General features: G+C 45.0%; 1 protein-coding gene across 3 annotated transcripts in view; it reads left to right on the top strand.

Annotated features, from left to right (window-relative positions):
- Positions 1-211: 211 nt before the first annotated feature.
- LOC116948318 (muscarinic acetylcholine receptor M3-like) overlaps positions 212-26,641 on the top strand; it is a 79,220-nt gene continuing 52,790 nt past the window's right edge. The window contains exon 1 of one of the 3 annotated variants that reach the window (XM_032964872.2): positions 212-447. The gene's annotated coding sequence lies outside the window, so the exon portion shown is untranslated. Of the gene's footprint in view, positions 489-26,641 lie in introns of all 3 variants that reach the window. The other 2 variants (XM_032964870.2, XM_032964869.2) reach the window with 2 other exon arrangements.

Here is a 26,641-nt window from a genome sequence, read left to right as displayed (position 1 = left end):
CCCCAGTGCCGACGTTGACACGCCGCACCAGGTACTCATTTTACGCTGAGTCGACAAGCACACACACGCACACACTTACATATGCACACACACACATTCACAATGAGCATAACGCTGCCACGCACGTGGGAACACACCTTTCCCCGGTGTCTGATAAATGTGTGACGCCACAGCTCCTCCAACCCTCCCTCCCTCCTTCCCCCTCCCTCCCTCTCTCCCTCTCAGGCGCGATGCTTCTTTGCTGCGAGCATCGACCAAACGGCGTGTGAAAGCAACGGGTAGCGGGGAACGCGAGCGCCCCTCTGCTTGCTTCGCGTATATCCCGCCTCCACATGGGCACTGATGCTGCGCTCCGGCCGTCCCACCAGCCTGCGCTGACCACCTCCGCCACCACCACTCCGTCAACAACCACGGGAGACGGCGTTCGCCCACGGTCCCCAGCATCAGGTGAGAGGAGACTTTGCATGAACGGCGACAAGGAGGCGGCGGTAAGAGCTGTTCCCCTTGGCTCTCGTTTGGCGTGTTGCGGTTGGTTTTGTGTTGGGTTTAAACGAAAGCAAAATTGTACGTAATTTTTCTCGTATTTACGGTACTTTGTGGTTGTGCAAATGTGAAAAGCTGTTAAGGCTGCTCCGCCAGATATCATGCTCTGTGTTTTTTTTCTTAATAATTTTTGGGGAGTAGTGGTCAAAGATAAGTAAGTGTGTGATTTAGAGAACTGCACCTTACCTTCCTCATCAGCCACATCAATCAGTTTTAGTAGAAGTAATTACTTAATGGAATTACGATATATTATCAGTACAGCTATGAGAACTGTGTTCTTGGCTAAGTGTGTACCACACTGTTACTATGATGGATTTGTTATTTTGTTTAATGCTCATTTCGTTGTGGTTTAACCACGAATGCATGTTGGTGTGTGCTTGCTACAAAATTAATGTGATCGTTCAAAATTATGACATTTTATTTAATTACCGCAGTTAGCGAATGGTCAACGAAGCATGAAGCTACAGAAGACGTATTTACAATGTTTAGTTTTTCACCCAAAAGAGAACATACAATTATATCATGCACCAAAACAGTATGACAATCCACTGTTCTCAGTGTCAAAATAATGCTGGTAGGAAGATGATCATTAATGTAGCATTACAGCAATGCATTTAAATATTCAACAGGATCTATTTAATGCGTACTTACAAACAGGCTGTAGAATGCTCAGCAGTCACAATTATGATCTGGCTTTCGTTGCTTTTAAAATAATAATGATCTTTAAAAAATGTACGTGTCAGACCCTTGTGAATTAGCTGACAGCGCTTATGACTAATTTTCCATTTCAGTCAACTTAGCAGGAGACCAGATTTCTCGCTTCAATTAGATACTACAGCGAAAGACGCAGATTTACCACTGCGAGATAGTCTACACATGAACCAGAGCAGAGGATATCATTTTCGTGGTATACAACCAATTAGGTACAACAACACAAACCCAATTACTTTTATATATTTAATTGTTCGTTTTGTTAATTGTATGAGACATGTAGCCAAGTGACACGTCTTAACCCTTACTGACGATCCTCCCCTTTTGTGCAATAAAACGAGAGCCAAAAATATCCCCGCAGCACACTGTTGGTTTCCAAGCCTTCCAGAGGGATTAACATACAGCTATTTTTGTTGGTCTTGCTAATGCGTGCAAGCGTATACTGTGCTCATCATCATCGGCCACGGTCGGTCCACTGCTGGATGAAGGCTTCCCGAGCTGCCTCCACAATTCACGATCCGGTATATTAAGAAAGAGGTAAAGATGCAGCCTGGCAACTGCGTTACTCTTGCCGCTGTTAATACACAGAGGCCGGGGAATACACCTATTTATTTTTATTGTGTGCCAGATAAGGGGGAAACAATGGTGAACGAATGGTATAAGAGCCCAGTGACAGAGATAAGATGTCTCTTTCACGATGGTGCCTGATGGAACGCATCGCTTTTCAATTCACATATACCGTCGGGATTGATGTGATCAGTTCACCTTCAAAACAAACGTCTGGAATCCATTCCTGAAAGGCTGAGCCTGGGAGAATTGCGTCTGCGTGTATAGTTGCACCGTGATTGAAGTTCACAGTTGTCCAGCAATTAAGTGGCCACCGAATCTCAGGTAAAAGCCCACATTTAATTTAAGCAGCTTGAAGGCGTTTAATGGAAGGGAGGGGAGTAGGAGGGAGGAGGAGGGGGGGGTGCTGTAATTGAGAATTCAACCGTCGATCACGGCCAGTCTGTTTTTGGAGCCTGGTGTAGCGACCGGAGAAAAGCTGGCCCCGAAAGAAGGGGAGAAAAAAAAAACCGACGTGAGCTTTTTTTGTGTCATTGATAATTTTAGTTGTTTCCCGAAGTGGGCACCAGGGGAAACGTTACATTGCCGTGTTTATTTTGGGGGGGGGGGGTGGGAATGAGAGCTCGCCCACCTTGCGAGCACGCACACACACACACGCACTTGCGCGTGCGTACGCATGCGGCTATTCAGTGTAAAAATAAAATAAGCGATAAGTCATTTGGCGTATTATGTCAAGACTTATTGACTGAATTTTAAATGAGCGCTTTATGACTCTATGTCACGTTGGCAGGTATGCTGCGCTTTGTGTTTGAAAACAAATATCGTCTCGATACACAGATATAAGATCGTTAAATACTAGCCATAATCATAATAGTCATTCACAGCCTTTTTGCCAATTTACTGTTGGATAAAAGCCTTCCCCAGGCCATGTTGGTCATGGTGGATTATTTGACCATATTTCACCAAAGTGGTCAATGCGAATTTGTTAAGGGAGAGGGGGCAAAACTGTTCAGAAACCACTCGCTACTGATGTTAGCCCGCGACCGGGAATCGTTACTGGGTTCATAGTGCTCCACACCCAATCATGACGTACTTGTAAGTAATTCAAACGTGGGCTCATTTTCAACACTATAAGTCTTGGGAGACACCACGGGTCTAAGTTAAACACGCCCGAAGAATATTAATGGACACAACTAAAAGGGAAGGAAACTATAATCTCTTAATTGTTGACACCTTTTCACACGCAAAATCTAACCGTGTGTTAAAATACGTGATACGGAAACTTCCTGATAATATTTTTTGGTTTTCAAACAAGTTGGGGGGTTGGAGGCGGTGGGGGGGCACACGCTCCGAAACGAGAAAGCAGGTTTGGTTCACTCAGGCTCAGGGCACACGCGGTTTCACGCGCCTTGCGCGAATGGCTGGGAGGCGTGGCAGCGCATTGCTTAACGTACCGTGTGCCATATGAACCTGGTGACCTGCGTTTGATTCCTTGCCACGGTTCGCGTGAGTGGCGAGCGATATGTGCGAATCGGTCCTGAGGTCACTCCTGACACCAACTCCGAGCGAACACAGCTTGGGGAGGTCTTCATCTAGCAGTGGATTCACAGAGGGCTGCAATTATCGTTGGTATTATAATATATGGCTGACATCTTCATATTGATTCATGTAAATACTGCCTGCTGCTGAGTAAATGTTAAAATATTGTGTCTTCCTTTCAATATTTAGACATCACAATATTGGGTTTAAAACCCCAACTTAAAATGCAAATGGGACGAAATGTTTTTCCGTATTTTTTTACTCTGAAATTGTTATCACATTGCTTGTGCAGTGCAATGTTGTGCGTCAGAATAATAAAATTTAAACTGTATAATTCAATGGACTATACAAATCTAGCCTTATTCTACTTCAAAAGTGAACTGCATGATGTATGTTGTAAATAATATATACGTTTTATGTTTCGCAAACAACTGGGACGTAATTTGCATTTGTTGAAATGAGATTGAATGAATGTGTGTGTGTTCTAAAAGGGGGTTTACGTAGGGGAAAGAGGACTCCATCCGTGTAAAGCCATGAATCAGGTTAGTCGCAACACAAAAAGCAGTAATGAAAATCACAGTGATGTGTTTGTGATGGATGTCCGAGGACTGGAATGGCACGGCGAAGGCATTTACTAAAAAATCACCGCCACTTTAGGACCTCTCGTGAATTTACAGCAATGCCTGCAATCTGTGGAAAAATTCCCCCCCCCCCCCCAAGGTTCCAAGGTTAAAACTGAAAGTATAGACATAAATAAGACTTCATTTCTGCTTGTCAAAAATTTCTGACAAATGTAAAAAAAAAGATATTGTTAATGTAAAAACAAAAAACATAAATGTTTTGTCCATAGTTTTAAGGCATGACCAAGCCCATTGTGGACAATGCATGCCACAAAAGTTTGTATTATCCTGAAATGAATCAGTGGAATTTTGGTTGATAGCCACATTCGCGTAATCCATGTTACTTATAATTGTGGTCAAGTTTGTGCAGTTGTTGCAGATTGTTTTTAATTCAAGGAATTTCAATTTTTTTTTATACTAACACAAACATTTCTCATACTTAGCATTTCAGGAATTGGTAAACATGTAACTTAAGGAGTCGGTGTGAGAAAAAAAAATTCACGTGAAATTTTGCACAGGTTAAATTCAAAGCAAGACATATGTCAAAGCCATGCGTTTCTGACTGATGTCAAAAGATGACAGGATATTTTACAACGAACTGTTTGCAAGCGCCTACTATGGCCACACTGCTCACGAGGGGATGGTGGGATCAGGACCATGCCCAGCCAGCCACTTCCGTCTCCCCCTTGCCCTGATGTTTACACATCCATTTAAGGCCGAATCAACCAAGGGGAGGCCCAGGAACGGTGCTGATATCACTCGCCACCGACGTTAAACCATGAGCAGGAATCAAACCGAGGTCATCGGGTTCCCAGTGCCAACTGCTCCCCACACATGCACACGCACACACAACACATTTGTAACGGGTAGAGACGTATGCAATGTTGAAGGAAGGCGTTCGTGATTCCAATACGAATTCTAAAGAAATGAAGTTTTCCCTTTTTCAGGGTCCAATGGTTGATTTTTTTTCCATCTCCGTGAATACTTAGGCATCCTTTCGGGAGGAGCTCATTAATTTTTCACGCGTCCGATGTGCGATGTGCATTCTGCTTGGACTGACATAGCTCCAGCCAAGCCACCCCATGGGCATTTTATCGAAGTCATACATGCTCAGAGATGCACAATGTTTATATGTACACGTTTATTATATATACGTGTGCATACACAGCGAGTGTATACACACACAAATATACTATATGTGCTTGCGTATGTGTATGTATATATGCATTGCATTATTGTGCATTTGTTAACAGTGGAGTGAGTGCATTTTTTCCCTTTTTTGCTTTAAAGAATAAAAAAAACGTGCATTCAAATAGATTTCAAAATATGCTTGCACAACCCTTGGATGAGAGCCTCACCATGGCGTGCGGGTCATGGGTGTTACTTGACCATACTTCACCAAGCTGGTCAGTGCGCCTTGGTTGAAGGCGGGGAGCATATACGTTGGAGCTTAGTACAGTACAACAATGAATACTGATGGCAATGTAATTCCGCTGCAGCCCTACAACACCTGTTTTATGCGCTGCAGTCACCCATCCAAATACTCGCCAAATCAGTCTCAATCCTACTTTTGAGATCTGATGACATCGGTTGCATCTAGGTGATTTGTTCATAGGCCATAATACATATATATAATTATTGAAAGCTGTGTTTATCCACTGCTGGATGACGGCCTCCCCATGCTGAGTCGGTCATGGGGGGGGGGGGGGGGGTTGTTGGTTGGTTTGACCTTACAGTCACCACACGATCGAGCATCCAGCAGTGACCCGACAAAGGGGCTGTGCACCATATAATGTGCACGTGTTTATATTTGCATCACAATAACGTGCGCACTTGCGCCCATGTCTATATAGAGCTCTCGAGCACGTAGATATCGACTCGCGCCAGTCAACGACGCTCATGAGTGGCTCGGGCATGTATGCACGTACACACGGCCGCGGCTGTGTGTATGACAGTTGTAGCCGGCTCATCGGTGAACGTAGCCCGGCACACGCTCGGACCGAGCTTGCAAATACTTCATTTTTACAACCCTCTTATCCTGGTCCACAGACTACAGGAGGATTTCAGCGGCTATAAACCCACGCGCGTATTTGAGTGGTCGTGAGACTCGACAGGCGGCGTGTATGAGGGATGCACGACTTGAAAATAGCGTGCAACACAAAAAAGGGGGAACTTTATCTCTTTAAAACAGGCACAATGCGGCCGGTTTTTTTGTGTGTGTGTGTGAAATCAGTGCAATGGCAGGCTTGGCGTGTTGTCTGGAATGGGATGAATTTTTGCATCGTTCAAGTGTGCCGGTGTATATGGATGAACACCGCATGGCAAGCACTGCTATGGCAAGGATCCACGGTACCGCGCTTTTATTTGTAAACCATGTGAATCGCATAGAGTTAATCATAATGAATCTGTAACCAGTGGGATTACTATTGCCACGGAGAAACGTGCCTTGCTTTAGTTTAATGTCTGTAATAATGGTTCCGCAGTAAATTTGTGCAATTCGGCCTTGAATCAGGCTTAATATAGTAATTTCTAGCGGTGGCACGTCTTGAGCAAACTGCTATGTGTTGATTTTTACAGGTCCCGCTATGATTCAGCGGCTCGTATCTTGGCAATACAACAAAGTGCATAGCCCACCACAGCCTCACACTGTCTATTTTGAATACAGGAACTGTGTAAATATGCGTAGAAAGACACAAAACTTAAATAATTTCAGTGTCGCTGCTTGGATGGATAGACTTAAGTGAGTAAAGCGAATGTGCTCTTTTTTTTATTTCACCGTTGATGTATTGGTCCAGAGATTCTTAAAGACTTGCAATCCGTGTGTTTTTCTCCTTCAGAATTCAAGCATACATGCATACATTAAGATCTCCCATGAAGCGTTGGGATTGCTCGAGCTGGTCCTGTTCGAGAGCACACATTAAGTGCAGGCATGGCATTCGAGGCCGTGGCGTGGCTGGTTTCGCGTGAAAAAGGTGTCCTCCCGTTTTAGGAAGTTCACACACGCACGCAGAAGGATCAATGCCCACGTACGCTTATAAGGCACGTGGTGAAAAAAAAAGAATAGGTTTTACCCTTTTCATACTTTGATACTGGCAAAAAGGTCACATTTTGAAGGCGCGTCGTCGTTACATCAGACGAATGTGGAATTATGTTTGAGATCTGCATTTTGCGGAGGATGCAGGGAGGAGGGCGACCACAATTGGCATTGGGCATTATCAAATTGAGGTAATTTGCTCTGAAGCGTTTTAGTCTCTCCTAAAGGCATGCTCGGAATTTGATTTGACAGACAGAAAGGGGAACACATGGAATGGAGAACGTGCGTAGGTCTGAAGACATCCTGTAACTCAAACTGTTAATAAAAATGAAATTAGTCTGGGCACGTCGCGTCACTGGGAGGGATGGTGACCAATGGTAGAGCATCGTGACGGACTGGCAGCCAAGGAATGGAGCGTGTCTGAACGGACGTTTCTCGTGGAGATGGAGCGACGAACTCACATCGTGTGCAACTGCTAAGTGTACTACTTTAGAGATGGCAGTGGCTTAGAGAAGTCATCATTAGGTGAAAAAAGGCCGAGTGATTCAGTCAAATGTGCTCTTGAAAGACGGTGGATTCTGTCACTTTATACACACTACACCCGAGCACAGACAAAGATCCCCCGTATAGCCTTAACAGACTGCTGTGGCAACTGCTTGTTAGCGAGTAGCACCTGTGATGGCCGGAGCCACAGACGAGGTGGGGGGGGGGGGGCAACACCACACCCAGCCGCCTTTGTCTCCCGATTTGGCGATGTATACACACTACACCAGGTACTCACTTGAGGCTGATTCGACCTTGGGGAGGCCCAGGACCGGTTCAGATCATCGTCATTGGTCTTGGCTGTGTGCGGGAATCGAACACAGGTCGCCGGGCTTGCAGCGCACCTCGCTAACCACGACGCTACCGCTCCATAGCACAGCACCCACAGACATATTTAATCAACGAATGGCCAATGGTCCCACCGATGACCTGGCTACCTGTCATGGACTACCTTACTGCACCAAAGAGTAGTAACCCTGCCATCAAAAATGGCTCATTGAAAAAAACCTAAAAAGTCTGTTAACTTGCAACACGCTTGCAGAATTGCGGGTCATAGAGACCGAATTGAAACTGTCTTGGTTTATTTGCCTGAAGGTGATCCGGAATTACAAAAGTGTCGGCGTTAATCGCTCACTTTTAATTTTAACGAGTGCTTTGTCATTTAAGAGTTACTTTCCGATTTCCATATTGCTTGCCCGGAGGTAGCGTCTGGTGGAGTTTAAAAAAAGAAAAACGAGTGTGCTCATTTCTCCACAGACGAGATTGAGAGATGCAAGGACAAGGGGCACAAGCAGTTCTCACTTTCATGATCATTTCACACTGCTTGCATCAGCGACACGGAATTATAATTTTTAAGGTTCAGAGCATTTTTGAAGCATTTTTTTTCGTATTAACCATTGCCTATTGGTAAATAATGCAACGGTGGCTATTTGTTTATCCAGGAATGCCTCACCGAGTCTCAAGACTCCCTTTTAAGGAGAGGAGACCCGCATTGGGATGTTTGGCCAATTCCATAAACGGTGCGTTGTTGCATGTGGAAGAAACGCGGAATTTTAAGCACCTGCAAAAAAACTAGCACGCAATTTTTATTTCTTAACTAGAATTTTTAACCTGGGAAATCGTTTAAATTGGAACAGCTCATTCTCAACGCGTCAATGGTGTCAAGTAACACAGCAACATAAGAAATGGGATGAGATGACACTCAAAAAAGACTCTGCAGAGATCGGCTCAAAATCCGCTTGTTGCACCGGCCATCTCATTGGTCGACTTGCAGCCCAGCGGGGTTTTGAACTCTCAGAGAGCAATGCGATACACGGACCCCCCTTACCTCCAACGTGTCGGATAAGAGGCGTTCCCTCGTCATCCAGCTCACCCACGGTGCTTACTGATGCTGCCAATTTTCGGTGGCTCGCCATCATTTCCACCATCGCCAATGTGCCTGTAATTTCGAGGTGGGGTTTTGTGTGGACCAAGCATACGTTACGCAAACGAGAGACACAAAAAGCGGCACAGCGCCCGTAGGAAGATATGAAGCAAATACATAACACAAAATAATCAAAAGTGTGATTGGGGAAAATATAAATGTCAAACTAGATAAGCATATATGTCTCTCCACGTAAAAAAATATATAAGTATTTCCAAAACAACCCATCAGCTCAACGGCCTTGTGGGATTGCATAATTTGAGTAACAGGTTTCTAACGTATCTGTACAAACTTGAATAATTTATAATAATTGTTATATTATTAAATAATAACTATTATTACATAATGCTTACTGTTAAAGAATGCAAAAAAATGGCATTCGCACCATTCTTAAAGTTTCACGACTCGGGGGCGATGTTGCTCTGCGTAATCTTAACTGAGTAATTTGTGGGTAATATTTTGCGAATTTGACAACCCTTAGACCATGATGCCAGCAGACAATGGCCGATTCGTTTTAAATTGTGTTGGGGGATCTTTGGCGTGCACTGCGAAGCAGACGTCTTGTATATTTCATGGTTGATACACCCGTGGCAATAACCAGGGCGGCCTGCCGGATTTGAACTGTGAACCTCTGCAACAAGCGGTAAACGCATTGTGACTGGGCATGCTATTTTCCTCCCACGGGAAAAAAAAAACGACTTGGTGAGACGATTTATCGAAACTTGCAACCGGCATGTCCTTTGGACGTGACCGCCAGACCATCCTGCTATCCGTCCGAGCCAGCCAGCCAGTAAACGTTTAATCTTACATAGAGCCTTGTCTCTCTTCACCTTTCTCTTGCCTTCTCTGTACTCAAAAATCCCTATGCATCTCGATTGTGTCACTTTGTTTCTATTTCTATCTGTTTCATCAATTCATATATGCCCTCCCTCCCTCCCTCCCTCCCTCCCTCCCTCCCTCCCTCCCTCCCTCCCTCCCTCCCTCCCTCCCTCCCTCCCTCCCTCCCTCCCTCCCTCCCTCCCTCCCTCCCTCCCTCCCTCCCTCCCTCCCTCCCTCCCTCCCTCCCTCCCTCCCTCCCTCCCTCCCTCCCTCCCTCCCTCCCTCCCTCCCTCCCTCCCTCCCTCCCTCCCTCCCCCTCGTTGTCCTTTTTTCCCATCTCTCCCTTTTCCCTTCTCAATCTCTCTTGTCTCTATTCCTAATCCTTCCTCCGACTGCTTGTCACTCCGTTTCTGTCTTGCTCTCTCTATTTCCTCTCCATTTGATGCCCTTCCACTCTATCCCCGCTCCTCTCCTGTCCTCTCCGTATCTTCCTCCAGGCAGGAAGCCAGCCAGTTAAACTTTTTTTCCAAATATAGTATGACATAATGAAGCAGAATCCTCATTAACGATCATTTATTGACTGGCCAAAGCTTTCCTCGTTGAGTTATCAATTATTGTATGAATTGTTGTTATTCAGTATACGCATTGTAAACAATGGGCTTGTTGTTATTCACCCTTACCCACCGAGATATTTACGAATCGTCACAACTCGGGGCTGCCACATTGCTCCATTGAGTCTTCGGGTCGTACCGCGTGTCGTTCGGCACGTTGTCCGATATTTCGATTCACGTGCCGAGAACTTATTCAGGAACTGAGCGGGAATTGAAGAGAAGAAGCTCCCAGAATTTTATTTTTTATTTCATTTTATTATGTTTTATTTTTATTATTTCATTTCCATTCTACGTGACTTTACCGAAAGAACCAAGAAGAAGAAGCTCCCAGCGTTGAAGAGAAGAACTGAAGAAAATTATCTCCCCAGCGTTGCGGAGCAACGCATCGGACGCCTTGCCAAACAACTCAGAGGTATCAACAATTGAATATTCCTTGTCTCTCTTTTTTTACCGTCTGCCTTGTAGTGGCTTCACTATTTTCATTTGTCTTGTTTGATGCAATTTTGTTCCCACGATTAGTTTAAATATAGCATTAGAATATCATTTGCGTGCAATTTCTTTGGCGCGTGTTTGAAACTCGCCAATTCTTACCTGCACCATGTTTGCGCTTGCATGTCGAGGCTATGCACTGATTTTAATCTATGAATCTATACGTTTCATCGTTATACGCTTGCTAAACAAAAACAATACTCTCGAGTCGGGTGCAAAAATCATAATGCGATGAGATTTATTTATTTTTACACAAGGTTTATTCAACAAGGGAAATGTGAAGGTACTGCTATTAATGTACGCCTCAATTAGCTACATTGGGCACATTTGACACGGGGAATTCGCAAACCCCACAGCGGACCATTAAATGCTCTCCTCCCAGCCAAAGATTGGTGACGCCTATGTCACAAAACCCCATGAATGCATGAATTAATGTCAATAAACAATGCATCTGTATTACACTCGTGGTGCCTTTCCACAGCCCTAGACTCCTGTGGCAATCACTGTAATTATTCCCTCTCACGGAATTACTTCATTTAAACAACAGGCAGGCATGCATAACCAGCCATTCCCAGCCTTCTTTTGTTCTCCAGCCAGTGCGCGCGTGCGTACGCGCGTCTGGGCCAGCTCCCCTCCCCGCTGCCACTTCCCCGGGCGAAGCCAAACCTGGCCGCCACTACATCATAGCGCCGCAGATTGAATTATGACATGCAGATAATATAAATAAGGTGCATTAGGGGTGAGTCTGCGGGGGGGGGGGGGGGGGAGGTGCAGCTTCCTGACCGCCTGCCCCTTCGCCATTTATTCCCCCGGGGGCACTTGCTCTCAGTCTCTCGCGTTCCAATATGTGCCGTGACGCCTCCCGCATGTCCGGGGCTCTCTTCTCCAAAGGCTAAAACAATCCCAGGCAGCCACCGGACCTCCGCACCCCACGGGAGCTCCTGTCAGAACCAATTTAGCACACCGGGGTACTGAGCTGTGCTACCCCTCACCTCCTTCCGCGGATAGCTCATAGGAGGGCAATTCTTTTTTTTCCCCCCACCATATTCAACGCGAATTTCTGAAAAAATGCAAAGTTACTGCAGATGAAATTAACAAAAAAAAACACATTGTTAAAGAAGACGGATGCAATCAGAAAAATTACTTCAGTGTCAATGACGTTCACATATTTGACTTAATGTTATTTGCGGTCGGTTTTATTATTCGTGGCGAGGGGGGCGGTTGTATTAGCACATGTTATTCTCCTTTTCGGAATTACCACCACATTTTGCGACAGGCTCATTATCAGCTGCTCACTTATGCCCAGTGTAGTAGCAAAGTGTTGCCATCCTATATTTCACGCACCCTCGTGCAAAAATGAAAACCTCGCGTAGGCTTTAGCCTCCTGTCGCTGTTCGTCTTGCTGCTCAGCCTGCCTGTATGCTGGACATGTGCTCAACACGAAGCACACGGTCTGCAATGAACCGTGCATTATTCAAAACACACACACAATGCATTTGCTTTGTGTATGCACAGCGTTTCTGTAGCCACCAATTGGCTGATCCATGTACCGATATCCCACCAAAAAAAAAGTAATGTTATAGAGGAAAATACAAACTTATTTTCAAAGGCTCTACATATCTCCCGCTGATCTCAAAACATTCATTCAATATTTTAATATGCTCTGATAACCTCTGCCCGACGTAGCTTTCCCCATATTCAATCACCTGTCGAGTTGAAAGCAAGAGGTTCATCAGAAGTCGATGTGGTATCTATTAATCGATCATCAAGTCTGTAACGAAGCATGCAAAGAAGCGTGGAGAGATGCACGCTTGGACTTACACTGCGAAATAGAAGAGGGGAGGAGATGGATTCAGGGAGTTGCAAAATCAGAGACATCAAATATTCTTTGGGTCTTTCTGTAAAGTCACGTAGATAGGTTCAAAGAAAATAACAAAACACTACGACGTTTCGATCGCAACACAAACGGTCATCATCCCCCCCCCCCTTTTTTCTCGATGACGATAGCTTGTGTTGTGATCGAAACATCGTAGTTTTTCATTATTTCTTTGAACCTATCTACGTGACTTTACCGAAAGACCCAAAGAATATGAATTCCTGCAGTCAGGAAAGCTTTAAGTCAGAGACATCAAATTGGCTGTAAATTAAAGTACGCGGACTTGGGCAGGAGACACATCCTGGCTATGAGACATGATGGACAATGGAAGAGGCTGGCAACGAAATGGAAGCTAAAGGAGGGAATGCGATCAAAATGACAACCAGCACGGAGACGGAGCAGTGAGATCGGGTCGGTGCACAGCAATGTGACTGATTGTGGCATGACGGGAGTGTGAGGGATGGCGACAGCACGCCGAGGCCTTCATCCAATGGTGAATACTATTTTATATACACCGTATATTAATATACTTGAATATCTATGAATTCCTGTAGCAGCCTTTATTTGTAAAGGTGCCGTGATGTCACGTCCAGAATATCTATTACCAAACGCCATTATTGTCAAGCCACGCTTTGAAAGGTATTGCCTGCAAGCTGAGTAAAGGCATTTGCCTGTGCCCCAGATGTTTGCCGTGAAAGGCAAATTGGAGCATCAAAAAGCCACTCGGACTTCAATTGTGCTTCGTGCAGGCTGCTTTTTAAACACCCTGTGCAAGTAACAAAAGGCAGGTGGAGCTTCAAACAGTGTGCATCGTCAGTGTCATAGCATTTGAATTTGAAACAAACATTATTGCATACAGATGTATGTTTGCTATCGTTTTTAAAAAGCCGATTCACGACAGCAAAATAGCGTCTGACTGGGCGGAGGAGTGGCGCAGTGATTTGCGCACACTTGCACTATGAATGTGTCCATCTGGAGTGTGATTCCCGGTCACGGCGAATATCGTTGGCGAATGGCATGTGATCCAGTCCTGAGAACCAACCACCCTTCACCAACACGCACTTTTTAGCGTGGTGAAGTATGGTCAAATACTCCCCATGGCTTGATGAAGGGGCTGTAAATCGTTTTTTGTTTTGTGACATGTGCACAATAGCATGCAAAATAGACAACTTCCAGGCATGTGTATACGTATAGGTTTATTAGTGCAGATGTGGTTATGTATATGGGCCATTCCATGGTAACGGAATTGCAAGAACAATGCAGGGAGAATATTAGACACAGCAATGAAAGAGGCACTTTTATGCATCTCAATTGCCTGCTGTGTGAGAACATTTAGGATACACTATGAAAGCCAAAACGATGTATGCGTTAAATTTCATGATTATAAGGTTCTGTGTCCCATGCTGGAATTCCATTACCATGAAATGACCATTTGCAGTATAAATTATCTATATTCTTATAGACCACTCGAACTATAAATTTCAACAAATATTGTGTGAATTTTTTTTTTCTTAAGACATGGAGCGCTTTGAACCCAACAACCCGAGTTCGATTCCCAATCACGACGAATAGCATCAGTGGCAAAGTGACATCTAAACCGTTGCTCGGGTGCCCCTTCAACCAACCCAATCTGACGAGTGACCTGGGTGGTGAAGTACGATCGGCACGGCATGGGGGAGGCTATCATCCAGCAGTGGATTTGGCAAAGGGCTTAGGAGTGAGTGAGTTTACCTGCTTGTGTGGGGAGGGTGGTATTGAACAAGTGTTAAAGAAGCAGGTGGCCCTGCTGGGACATTGCAAAAGGCCAAGGCGAAGCGGCAGCATGACACAACAATAGGTGCCCAGTGAGAGTTTGAAGGAGTCAGGCGGCACATTGTGGCCTTCCTTTACAAACATCGCTCGGCCGACCTTTTTTCTACGTCCAAGAGTGAAAGAGAGGGAACATTCCGCTTGCAAAAGACAGCGCAAATCAATTTCACTGCAGTTTTTTTTTTATTTCCCAACACAATTGTGCTTGGCTTCGTCACACCGAAAGCGTCCCACCTAGCAAACACAAGGGGATCCCCTCCTCCAAGGTTTACCCGGTGGAACTCGGCTACTCTCTCCAGAAATGAGAGAGGCCGTCTCACCGACCATCCACACGCGCGTTCACCGTGCGTCCGATGGCGCCATGTAATTGTACGAACACGAGAATGAAGAACGAGACGCTGTCAAAAAACAGTGCTCAGTGGGAGGGGGGGGGGGGGGGGCATAAGGCGAGGTTGCGCCTGCGAACGTGACATTTGTGTTTCTTTGGAGACACAAAACACAAACACATAATCGGCTGGGCAGATCTGCTTTTCGGGATTTTTGACATTATCATTTGGCATCTGAAAGATAAACCATGTACCACGCGCGGTATTGTGAGCCAGCAGGCCAGTTCGCTCGTTTTAACGTACGAGTGGTAATAATCATCGCTCCCGATCAAGAGAGCATTCGCGAACCTTTGGATCTTCATTCGGCGCATGAGATTGTAATAGGAGACACCAACAGTCGCAGTAACACTCACTGTTAAAGATAGCATCGAATGATACTGTCTGAAGTAAAGGTTTCTGGATGGGAAGAAAAACACGTATTTGCGATATACTTAAAGGCACAGCAAAATAAATAACGTGAGCAGCAGTAGCCAATTGCTTGAGTGGCCAATTCAAGCAAAATCACACGTGCTTCCTGGGACAAGGAGATGCATAGAGAAATGCATGGATAAGATACATAAGACGGTGGATATAATATGACTACGGATCCTATCACGTTTTGAAAAATGCGGTTCACAAAACCGAGGAAATGTGTCACTTGAAGACGTCATCGTGGGATAAGCAAAATGCATCCTCAGCAATCCCACACCCTGTGATATTTAAGAGAATGATGAATATATATACAAAAAATATTTTTGCCAAAATTTCCTCCATTGTACAAATAACCTCATTAAATACGGGACGCATGAAATAAAAATCAGACCTAAACAATTCTAAAATGGTTTTTAGCATCCAGATATGTTAAAAAAGAATGCTTTCAAGTTCCATGTAGGTCTAAGACAATTTGACTGTTGTATTAAGGCAGCTTATCTTGTATAAGGGCAGATCAAGTATACATTTAACATGAGAGGCATGCATATTTAATTTCAATCCGTATAATTGGCTTAGCAGAATAAATATATGAAAGTTTGTGTTGCGTTAATTTGGATTTACACACCCACCCTCCCAAAAAAAATTACGACGCCACAGTAAATGTTGCCTAATTAGTCACATTGTTCTCCTCATCATCTTCCCCTCGTCCCCATTCCCTGCTCCTCTTCTGATAGTGAAAGTGGGGGAGGAGGAGGTGGATGGGGCTGAGGGAAAATTTTCCAGAGCTCAGCCCCAGACAGCTCCAGCTGAGATTAAGGACTGATCATCGTCATCATTCCATATATGTAGCTTCTCTCGCACGCAGTTTAGAAGTATTGTGGCTGGTCAGGGTTAAAGGGCAATTAATAATTTGGAACATTACACTACAACGCAATGAAAACGACATTTTACGATCATTAACCTTCCTTTTGCAGAAGGTTTGCTTTGTAAATTCCCCACATAAAAGTAGACCGGATACCCCTGAAATTTGAGCCATAAATTCCGTGCAAAATGCCTCCAAGGGTAAGCGTACCACCTCCTAGGCAGCACTGCAAAAATACAGGTGCACAACGAACGACCCTCCTTATATTTGTATAGCTGTACGGACTGTTGTAGTTAAGTGCTATTCGCGAGCATCTATGAAGGCCAGCACGGCACACGAGGGGGTGTTGTGGATAGCATCATGCCCCGATGCCAATGTCTCCCCAGTGCTGAGTTTTATATAGCAACATCAGGTTTTCATTTCGGACTGGGTTGAGCTCGGGGAGGCATAGGGAAAGTTCAGATACCGTTAGCCGTTGATGTTAGCTATGGCTGGGATTCGAACCCAGGTGGCTGAGTTAATAGTGCAGTGCGCTAGCCACTGCACCAATAATTATCTCTTCCGCACGCGCAAAGGGACAAATGCAATGGAAAGAAACTGGGTCACGCAGCTGTATAAAAAAAATGTTATCATCGGTAGCAGGATTTATTTGGGTTTAACTGCTGATGGCCACTGGATTGATTTAAGCATTTATAACTTGTTGCGGCCTGATAAGGGGTCGGCAATAAGGGGAACAACCTAATGTCCAGTTGATCTTTTGCTGAGATATACAGGGAGCATTACCTAAGCCAAGAAACTGCATTGACTTTGTCATTGCGCATAGATTTTTGCTTGCTGCATTTAAAACAGTTGGAGCGCAGCTGTGTCTGTCCATTGTTAGAATTAAAGGTAAATACACCCGCGTGCTTATTTAGTTCCATCCGTTTATCCTGTAAAGAGCGCTGACCCATTGCGGGTTAATATTTTGAATTCGGTTAGAAACAGGAAGTACTGGTTTGGTATGTTCATCTCAACCACAGGCCAGACAGGACATCAAACTAAAATTAAGGGTGATCTCTGCATAAGTGGCAAAAATATATTCTCAAATATTGGATTGTGTTATTAACTTATTGATATGTCACTTGCCAAAACCCGTGTACACTTTTATATAGCATCCAGAATGCATTTGCACTCACATGGTAATGGAATAAATTGTATTGCAATTTATATATTAATTTTTCTAGTTCATACGTTATATAAAAATATATAAATATTTCAGATCAGGCCAACGTTGACTTAAGTTAATCCTTTATGCTAACACTTTAAAATACATTTAATGTCGTTCATTTTACAGTCCATTCCATAATAAACAATAATAAATGAGATATGAATGACAAAATGTTATTAGTCTCCAACACGATGCCATGCCAATCATCGGGGTTATTTGACCATACTTCACCATGCTAGTCAGAAAAGGTTGATGATGGTAAATGTTTCTAAGAATTAAAATCAGATAGACGTGTTCACATGCAGTGTGTTAACCATTATGCCACTGTTTCCCCCCACATATATAACACATGAAATTTTAGACCAAATGTTATTCAAAATAATACAGTATTTTGGTTCCTAATTGGTTTATATTGGGTTAGATACTGAGGTATAATGTCAATGTTTTATTTTTTCACTCCAATCCTCCACCACCCGACCGAGGGAATCCAATGAAGGTGTCACGTGGACAAATGTGCAGTGTTGAAAAGTAAATTAACATTTGACAATTTTACGTACCGCCTTTCGCTGGAGATGATATCCAGCATCATCAGGTGCTAAACAAAAGCTCGGCTCTCACGCGACGGTATTCTATGATATTATTATTGTTATACATATTGAAATCGATTACTAAGGCCGCACTCATTAAACACAATGTATATATGTACTGTATGTTGAACTTCTTTCGCACTGTACGTACCCAACCGTGTTAATCGGAGGTGCGAAAGTGTTTGCCACAAATGAACCACAATACCTTGCTGATCTCGTTAAGGCGCATGAACCATCATCACGCAAACTACAGTCGTCCTTGCAGCAGTAGCTTGTGGCTAACCATCGAACGAAGACGGTCACTGCATCGTCCACTTTCAGATGCCCTTCTGCGGCCGTCTGGAATTCTCTTCCTGTCGATATTAGTAAGCCAGGGGAGCTAAGCACTTTTAATCTCGATAGAGAACTAATTTCCTTTGGAAACTGATTCTTGTCTTGAGTTTGTTGCCCACTGCACAGATTAGCACGGTAAGGCTACGTACGGTGCTAAAGAAGTTCAACATACGTACAACATGCTAACCACTGGGGGGGGGGGGGGGGGGGGGTGGAGTGGTGGCTATCAACCGGGAAAAACAGAATTTAAATTCCCTGCCACGGCTAACTTTAGTAGCAAGCGATATCTGAACCGGACCTGAGCCTCTCCACTTGTCCAACCCGCACTGACCAGCGTGAATCGCTGCGAAACAACCCACACGATCGACGCGGTGTGGACAGGCCTTCAGCCAGCAGTGGATTGACACGAGGGCTGCAGCTATTGTTCTAATTGTTGCACTCGTCGCTCGCTTGAACATCTAATCATCATCATAATTCACGTTGTTGTACAAATGTCACGACGTGTCTTTAAAATAGAAACCCTCACAGAATGGTGGGGTGGGTGGTCGTAAAATTGTAAGTTTTTTTTAAATAAGGCCCTACATGAGAAAAATATGTATTTTTCTGGTAAATGTCAACAAAATATGTTCAGGGTCTCAAAGGGGGAGGAGGGCTCTAGACCCCATCTACCCCCCTCCCTGGATTCACCACAGAGCACAAACAATCCAATGCAATTCCCACAACCCAGCATTTATGCGACTTCAGTCCTTGCATCATGATGCACGTTTTGTGTTTTTCTTCTTCATATTTTTAGGTAGAAAGCTATGTAAAAGATACAGGCGCAGCCTTGCAATTGCTTGCTCACGCCACTGCTGACAGAAGGTGCGTCTCCTAGAGGGAACCCTTTCCAGAGGGTATCTGGCCTAAAATTGTCATGCTGGACAGACTTCTGGGAAGAGGGGGAAGTAGCCACACTTTACCCTATCACACACGACCTGCCGATCAACTGACTACGGAGCAGCCATTGATACTCCAGCGTGGACAGATGCAAGAGGTGTTAAGAACACTGCACCGTTGTTTCAACTGCCGCTCCGGTCTCACTGAATCGAACGAGCATCCTCTGGAAGTCCACTGTGCTAATTGGCCCCTAACATGTTTGTCCTTGGCGTATTCATATGTTTTTTTTTAATACACCTTGATTAAAAAAATATGAATTTTTAGAGAATTACATGGGGAGGGGGGGGGTTTACAAGAAATCTGGACCACCCTTACATTGGCATAATGTACGGGACATTTGACGAAAGAATATTGACAGGTCACAAAAAGGTGGCCTCTTGTTTTGGCATGAGGACTGGGGTGTGTGAATTCCTATCCTAAGGCGACAATATCCTGGGATTTATGGCGTGAGATGCCGTGGTCAAAGGGGTTTGCCTATCCTACGTTGACTTAAAAAAAAAGATGGACATGTCCGCAGTGTGTGTGTGTATTTTGTTTGTACTTACACGATCGTTAATACATTGATTACAATTCTTAATGCAACGCCCACCTCTGTCCCGAGCACCAGCATTTAGGCACTCACAATACTGCCCACACATTACAGCCCACACATTATAATTAACTAACCTCAACATGTCTCCAAAACATCACTGAAGTAAATGTCAAATCATAAATTGCGCAATTAAATAAAAAAACACGGGACCTTTGTTCAGTGGTACAGCAGCATAAACACAGTTGTTCCTTCGCACATGGCACAATTTAATGTAACTTGAAGATTAAAAAAAAATAATTGCCAAATAAACAACTCACGCAATTGGCATTGATAGACTCTGGCAACCCTGAGACTCGGACCAGTAATGTTTATAACATTACACAGCCCCGCTGATATATGTGCTACATTATTAATGATAAAATATGGTCTCAAATCGTATAATTTAAAACTGCCCATTTGCAATCAACCATACAAACTTGTTAACCGTGTGTGCACCTAAAGCTTTCGTGACTGCAGGAATTCATATTTTTTGTTATTTTTTTAACCTATCTATGTGACTCTACCGAAAGACCCAAAGAATACGTGTGTGCACCCTCCATCGCAAACGCAAGCTTGCCACCGCAGGAAGGTACATATTTGATGACTCATGTCTGTAACAAATACCAATTGTAATTCCATGCACTTTTCCTCCACGCACTTTTTTCCCCCCCCAGAAAACTTTTGGTCCTCCCACGCCTCGGAAGCCGTGCATGAGACGAATCTCTTAACATTCTCAGCACACTTGTAAGCACATCTACCAGGTTAACTCCTGCAAGGGGAATTTTGGTGTCGGTGTTTTGTTCATATTGCCAGTACGAACAATGACCCAGTCTTGGGCCAGCCATCACATTTTGGCCGGCACGTGTCCCCGATATGCTATGAGCTTATACAACCATTGGATATTTCGAAAAAGAATTTTGCACACGCAACGTTATTGATATTTAATAAGTGCCTACAATACAAAATACAATTTTTAGGGTTTTACTTGCAACGGTGCTATAACACGGCTCCGTATAACTCAAATAGAATATCTCCCGCTGCGTCTCAAATTGTCGCAGAAGCAGCATTGGGAATTTCACGGCGCATTCCGGTCCAGATAACCGTGGACGACCGCTCCCAAACTTTTGGGCTCGGTGGGTTTCATTTCATATATCAGATGAGAAAAAATTGCCAGGGGAGATGGATTCAAAAACCCTTCCCCCTGCGGTCCATCTTGGCCGAATGGATGCCATCAGATGGAACACCAGGAGAGGTTCGGTGGCTGGGGGATTAGGCTCAAGGTAATGACCCCCCTCCCGACTCCCACCCCCTGCCCCCTCCTGCCGATAGGAGAGGAGCACAGAGATAGAGGATAGAGAGTTCAAGGCAGCAGCCACTTCGCCGGCGCGGTAACGTAAGACAAGACGACGGCTGCACTCTTCTGAAATTACACTTCGATCTGGAGTTTGCACATTTTAAGAATTCATGACATGTTATGCAGAGAGAGAGAGAATACGTTTCGTTCTCCAGACACGGTGTCCTTTGTTGTTGTTGTTGTTGTTTTGGTGTAATGAAAACCTGCGGTGAGGGCGTCACGAAATTGTATTGCATCCTATCTGAAATAACAGCATTACCTGCCTCGGACATGCATGGAGTGCACTGTTAAAGTGTTCATGACTGAGGTGGAGGGGGTGGGTCCTCGGTATGTATGAGGGTATGAGGCAGTGCCACAGCCTTAAATCTCGACTCAAATTCTGTTGCATTCACGACTTCGATTTGTGCTGGAGTTTTCGTTTTTTCTTTCCATGCGTACACATTTTTTTTTACTTCGTGCCATCAGCAAGCATTTCTGGACGTCATGCGGGGACATCGGTTGCGAAGTCCTTCCCCCACAGTACGATAGGATTATCAAAAATGCACGCTCCTAATCTCATAAGGCTGTTCTTTATATATGTGTATTCCCTCTCTCCCTTCTCTAGTTTTACTTCTTATTGTTTCTATTTTCTCTTTGAATCCGTCATTCTTTTTCAGCTTTCTTACATAAAACGATCTGCCTTCATTCAACAATGTTGCAATTATTGCCAAATACAGACTTGGTTAAAAATAAGACCCCCGAGATGGAGCAACAAGGTGAGCCAAACACGCACATTCGACGTGCCGGTCAGAGTCCTTGTTTATTTTGCTACGCAAGTCTGCCTCCCTTTTCAAAGGAGGAGAAAATCAAACCAACTGGAACGCCACCCCGTAGTCCGAGCCCAGCCGCCGTGGCGTGCGCGCGTACTCACGCGGACGCCAGGGAGTAATAATTCAACTTAACCGATGAGAATAAACTCCACAAAAAAAACAAAACCCCCGCCGCTTTTTTTTGTTGTCGTTCGATTTGCGAAGCGCCGTTGAGCCAACTCCCTACGCGCTGTCGCGGTGACATTCGGAGGACCGCCTGCGCTTAGGCATTCGGGGTGCTGACCTCTGGCCGGTCAAACTCGCCCAACGGCGTTGTCGTTTTGTGCCCTCCGCGAGAGGCCACCGGGTGTAACGAGCGAGGCGACGCTCGCGGCATGCCGACATCGGCGCCGTCGCCTCCGCCGTCCCTCCGAAGCCGCGCAACGCGCGCACCTCGAGGTAAGCCACCTCTCGGGCGGCAGCCGCCGCGGTTTCACCGCCGCGGATTTCACCGCCGCTTCTCCGCCGCTTTCCGCCACCAAGCCGCGGCTCTGCGGGAAGGAATCGGAGCGGGCCGGCTCAATTTGTAGTCGAAATCAAGGCGCTGCCGACGGAGTGATGTGCAACTGGACGCGTGGAGAGAATGGTTGCACCGAACGGATTTCATGCACGCACTCACTCGTCAAGCGTGACGCTGCTACGTCGGTGCCGACTGCTCGCTTGCGAGGGATGCTGCCGTGCGGTCGTGGTTAGCGCGGTGGACTTGCGATCCCGGAGGTCGCCGGCTCGGGTTAGCTCTGCCGGCCGTGGCTGTAGATACAATGGGCGGGAATCTTTAATCCCTCCCCATCTCGGCCGAGCATAAGTTAATATGCCGCAGTCCATCAGCAGGTCGTGTGTGGTGTTGTAAATCGTAGGTACTCCCACCCCGTGCACGATGTCTGGACAACGTGGAAGAGTAGACCAAATACCCTCCGGAGGAGATGTCGAGAGCACTATACAGTGGAGACCGTTCCACCAGCGGTGGCGTCAGCAAAGCATTTGTAGGGCTGTGATTTTACCTTTGACTTGTCGATACAAGCGGGGCTTCTGTGCTGGGAAACTAACGCACAGGGCACAATTGTAATGGTCAAACATTGAAAAGTTGGGCGGTCAAACCGCTTAATAATGCAGTGCTGGTTGCGTTCAAAACTTCAAGTAAAGTGCAACACGGTGTGTGTGTGTTAGGTACATTGTGTTCACGTGCTGTCACGCCTGAGGGATGGTAATTCCGGCTGCCCAGAATGTAATGAAATGGTGTAGTTTTAAGGAGTTTGTAGGGTGCTGGCGGGGGAGGTGGTTGGAGATTTGGATCGGCCGCTGGGGGAAGCTCATATCGCAGGCGACGGGACCAATACTCGAGGAATGGCCGTGGAAACGGCCCATCGTGCCAACACCGGTGGCTACATTGTGATAACCGCGGTGGTAATGACGCCGACAAAAAAGCGAGCTACCCCGTCCAGGCGCACATTGAGATCGGCAGCGGCACCGAATAACAACAACAGTGATCAGCCATCAGCGCAAACAAATTAGACTAACGTAGGAGGGGGTGGGCCAGAATAAGATGAAGAAGACGCCGCTAAGATTAAATTGTATTTGAAACGCAGTCGGCAAATGATAAATTAAGGTGCGCGGTGGTCTACAACACTGACCTACGCTCCTGGCCTTGGCTAACATCGGCTAATTATGGGCAAACAACCGACGTGGAATGTGGAGGCCTTCATCCCGGAGTGGTTAAGTCATTTCTGAACTAATCCCTGGCGACGCGATCGACACGGCGTGGGCGGACCTTCATCCAGCAGTGGACTGACTTGACGAAATACTGTCAAGACGTGTTTACTTTACTCAATCTTTGCGGTAAGAAAATATAAACTCCAGCAGGTGGACAAACTCTGAAAAGGCATGTCTAATACATCGGGGTTTTTTTTCTCTCTAAAAACGGTGGGGTTTTTCTTTCTGAGCATATGATAGTATAGTCACAGATTCCATGCGAACAATGTCTGATAAACCATTACCACGGTCCTATCTGAATTTCGTTTCCAAACAGGGGCATATCTATTTTAGTAGCTCATAAAAGTTAGAATTTGTAACAATTTTCTATGATTGTTGTGTATATGTATAAAAGTGAACAAAACGCTATACACTATTATTATGAAATGAGATTCTGTTTCCTTGAATAACGATTCTCTTTGGTTTTTAACATGTTGACACCTGTTTTATTTTTTTATTTAAAGCTTTCGTGACTGCAGGGATTCATATTCTTGGTTCTTTCGGTAAAGTTATATTGTTATATTTAATACTGATAAGAAAGGTCCCATATTGTAGCTGCTCACCCCGAGCTATAAATGCCCTGATAGTGGCATTGTCTTTGTGCTGTTCGCCTTTTGACGTTCTCTGGTCTAACACTTCGAGACTAGGCTAAAAACAGTTGTAGAGATTTTGTCAAAATAGTGGAGAAATTTAATTAATTTGACACTGATAGGAGAAAAAAACGAATGGAAGCAAGTCAACCTTGAAATAATTCATCAAGCTCCGTGACAGAAACATTGACTCACTGGTGCTTTAAATGTATTCCCTCCTCCAGGATTGTTACACTATATGATCCCAGTATGGGTGCACGCGCGTGCGTGTTTGTGTATATGGGGAGCGATGGTGCAGTAGTTAACGCACTGCTACCCAAGTTTGATTCCCGCTGACGACCAATGATAAGTAACGAATATTTGAACTGGCCCTCGGCCTTCCCTTGGATAACGTAAATTAATAGGGTGCCCTGATGGCGAGATGTTGTCTGGTATATAGGAGATCGTGGGTTCGATCCAGACCCTAACGTATGTTGCATATTTGCAGTTTGCACGTTCTCCCCGTGGTCACCTGGATTTTTTTCCGGTTCCTCCGGGTTTTCCCTCCACATTCAGAAACATGCGCTAAGAGTAATTGGCTGCTATAAATTTCCACGCAAAAAGCCACTTCGTTGATCTATCATTTGTGGCCAGGTCGCTTCTGACAAAGAGCTGTAGAGCTCCGTGGGCCTTACCTGGTAAAAATTAAACAAATAGTTTAATAACTCGTGTGGTGTGTAAATATCACCACTTGGGAGCAGGTTGGCCACCCGCCCCCATGTGTTCCGTGCCAGCCTTCATAGGTGCTCAAAAACAGCACTTGCCTGATAAATGTCTGTTGGTTCCATGGTGATCTTTGTCTTTGGTGTTATGGTATTATGGTCCGTGCACTGTGCTATGGTGTGTAAACAGTGGGGGCACAAAGAAGGCCAGGAGTGGTGCTGGTCACACCATCCTTTCATGTGGCTTGCCAGCCTTAATAGGTGCTCGCTAACAGCAGGGTCTTGGCGCAAGTGCACACAGGCAAAGATGGAGGGTTAATAAAATAAGTGAACAATACATTACAAAATATCATCAATTAAAAATGTCATTCATTGAAATTGATTAATTAAAATAGCCTTTTTAAACACCTGTGTGACTGTGTGAACATGTGCGCCTGATTAAATGTGTTTGTGTGTACATACATGTAGAGGTATGTACATGTATGCATTGTGGGAAGCAATTGTGCAATGGTAAGCCTATGAAGCCAGTGACCCGAGTTCAATTCCCTGCCACGGCTAACATGATTGGTGAGTGAAATGTGAACCAGTCCTTGGCTCACCCCCGTTATGTAAACTTCGGTTTAAATGAGTATATGTTGCGGTAAGTAAACATTAGCACTGGGGAACCAAAACAGATGAGTGTGGTGCTGACCACACCATTCTCTCTTGTGCCATACCATGCCAGCTCTTAATAGGTTCTCACTAACAGCATTTTCTTCAGCAGACTGTGTATACGACTTTGTCTGTGTGTTTGGGTGTGAAGCGGTAGTTGTGGTGGTTAGCGCTCTGCTGCGATACAAACGCAGCGATCCAGGTTCAATTCCTGCTCACAGCTACCAACGCCAGTGACGATTATCTGAACTGGTCATGGGCCTCCCCTAGGTCGACTCAGCCTCAAATGAGTACCTGGTGTAGTGTGTAAACATCGCCACTAGGGAGACAAAGGCACTCGGGCATGATGCCGGCCACAAACCCCCACGTGTGCCATCCCGGACATTATAGGTGATCGCAGACAGCACTTGCCCCAACAGTCTGTTCATGCTGTACAGGGGATCTTCATGTGTGTGAGTATACGCATATGTAATTTCAAGTGTGTACATGAGCGTGCATGCAAAAATGAAAAACACTTTGCGTCCAGAAAGTAACGCATATTTAAAATTAACGTGTTTAATGTATTCGTCTTAAGCTCATTGTATTTTGTAAGAATATTATGAGCAATAGTCTATGGTAAGAATTTATTTGCATTCCAAATTATAGCTTGTAACAAATCCAATAAAAGTCGAACAACATCCAAAAAAGGTTCAAATACTTTCTGCAATAACATCGGTACAAACGATAGGCAGAGTTATTCATCCGGCATTTTGTGCCATCAGCTCCATTCAAAGCTGCGGCTTGCGCTGTTGGGTTTATTGCCAACAATATCTCCTCCTAAGTTCGTGGGGCATCTGCAGTATGTGCCTCCTGTTAATTGAAACATCTGCTG

The sequence above is a fragment of the Petromyzon marinus genome, chromosome 33, assembly GCF_048934315.1.
Source record: "Petromyzon marinus isolate PM22_M1 ecotype Great Lakes invasive population chromosome 33, UKy_Petmar_22M1.pri1.0, whole genome shotgun sequence".
In the NCBI taxonomy this organism is placed as follows: domain Eukaryota; kingdom Metazoa; phylum Chordata; class Hyperoartia; order Petromyzontiformes; family Petromyzontidae; genus Petromyzon; species Petromyzon marinus.
Note: the sequence above shows the minus strand (reverse complement) of the source record. Positions and strands in the feature narration are given on the sequence as shown.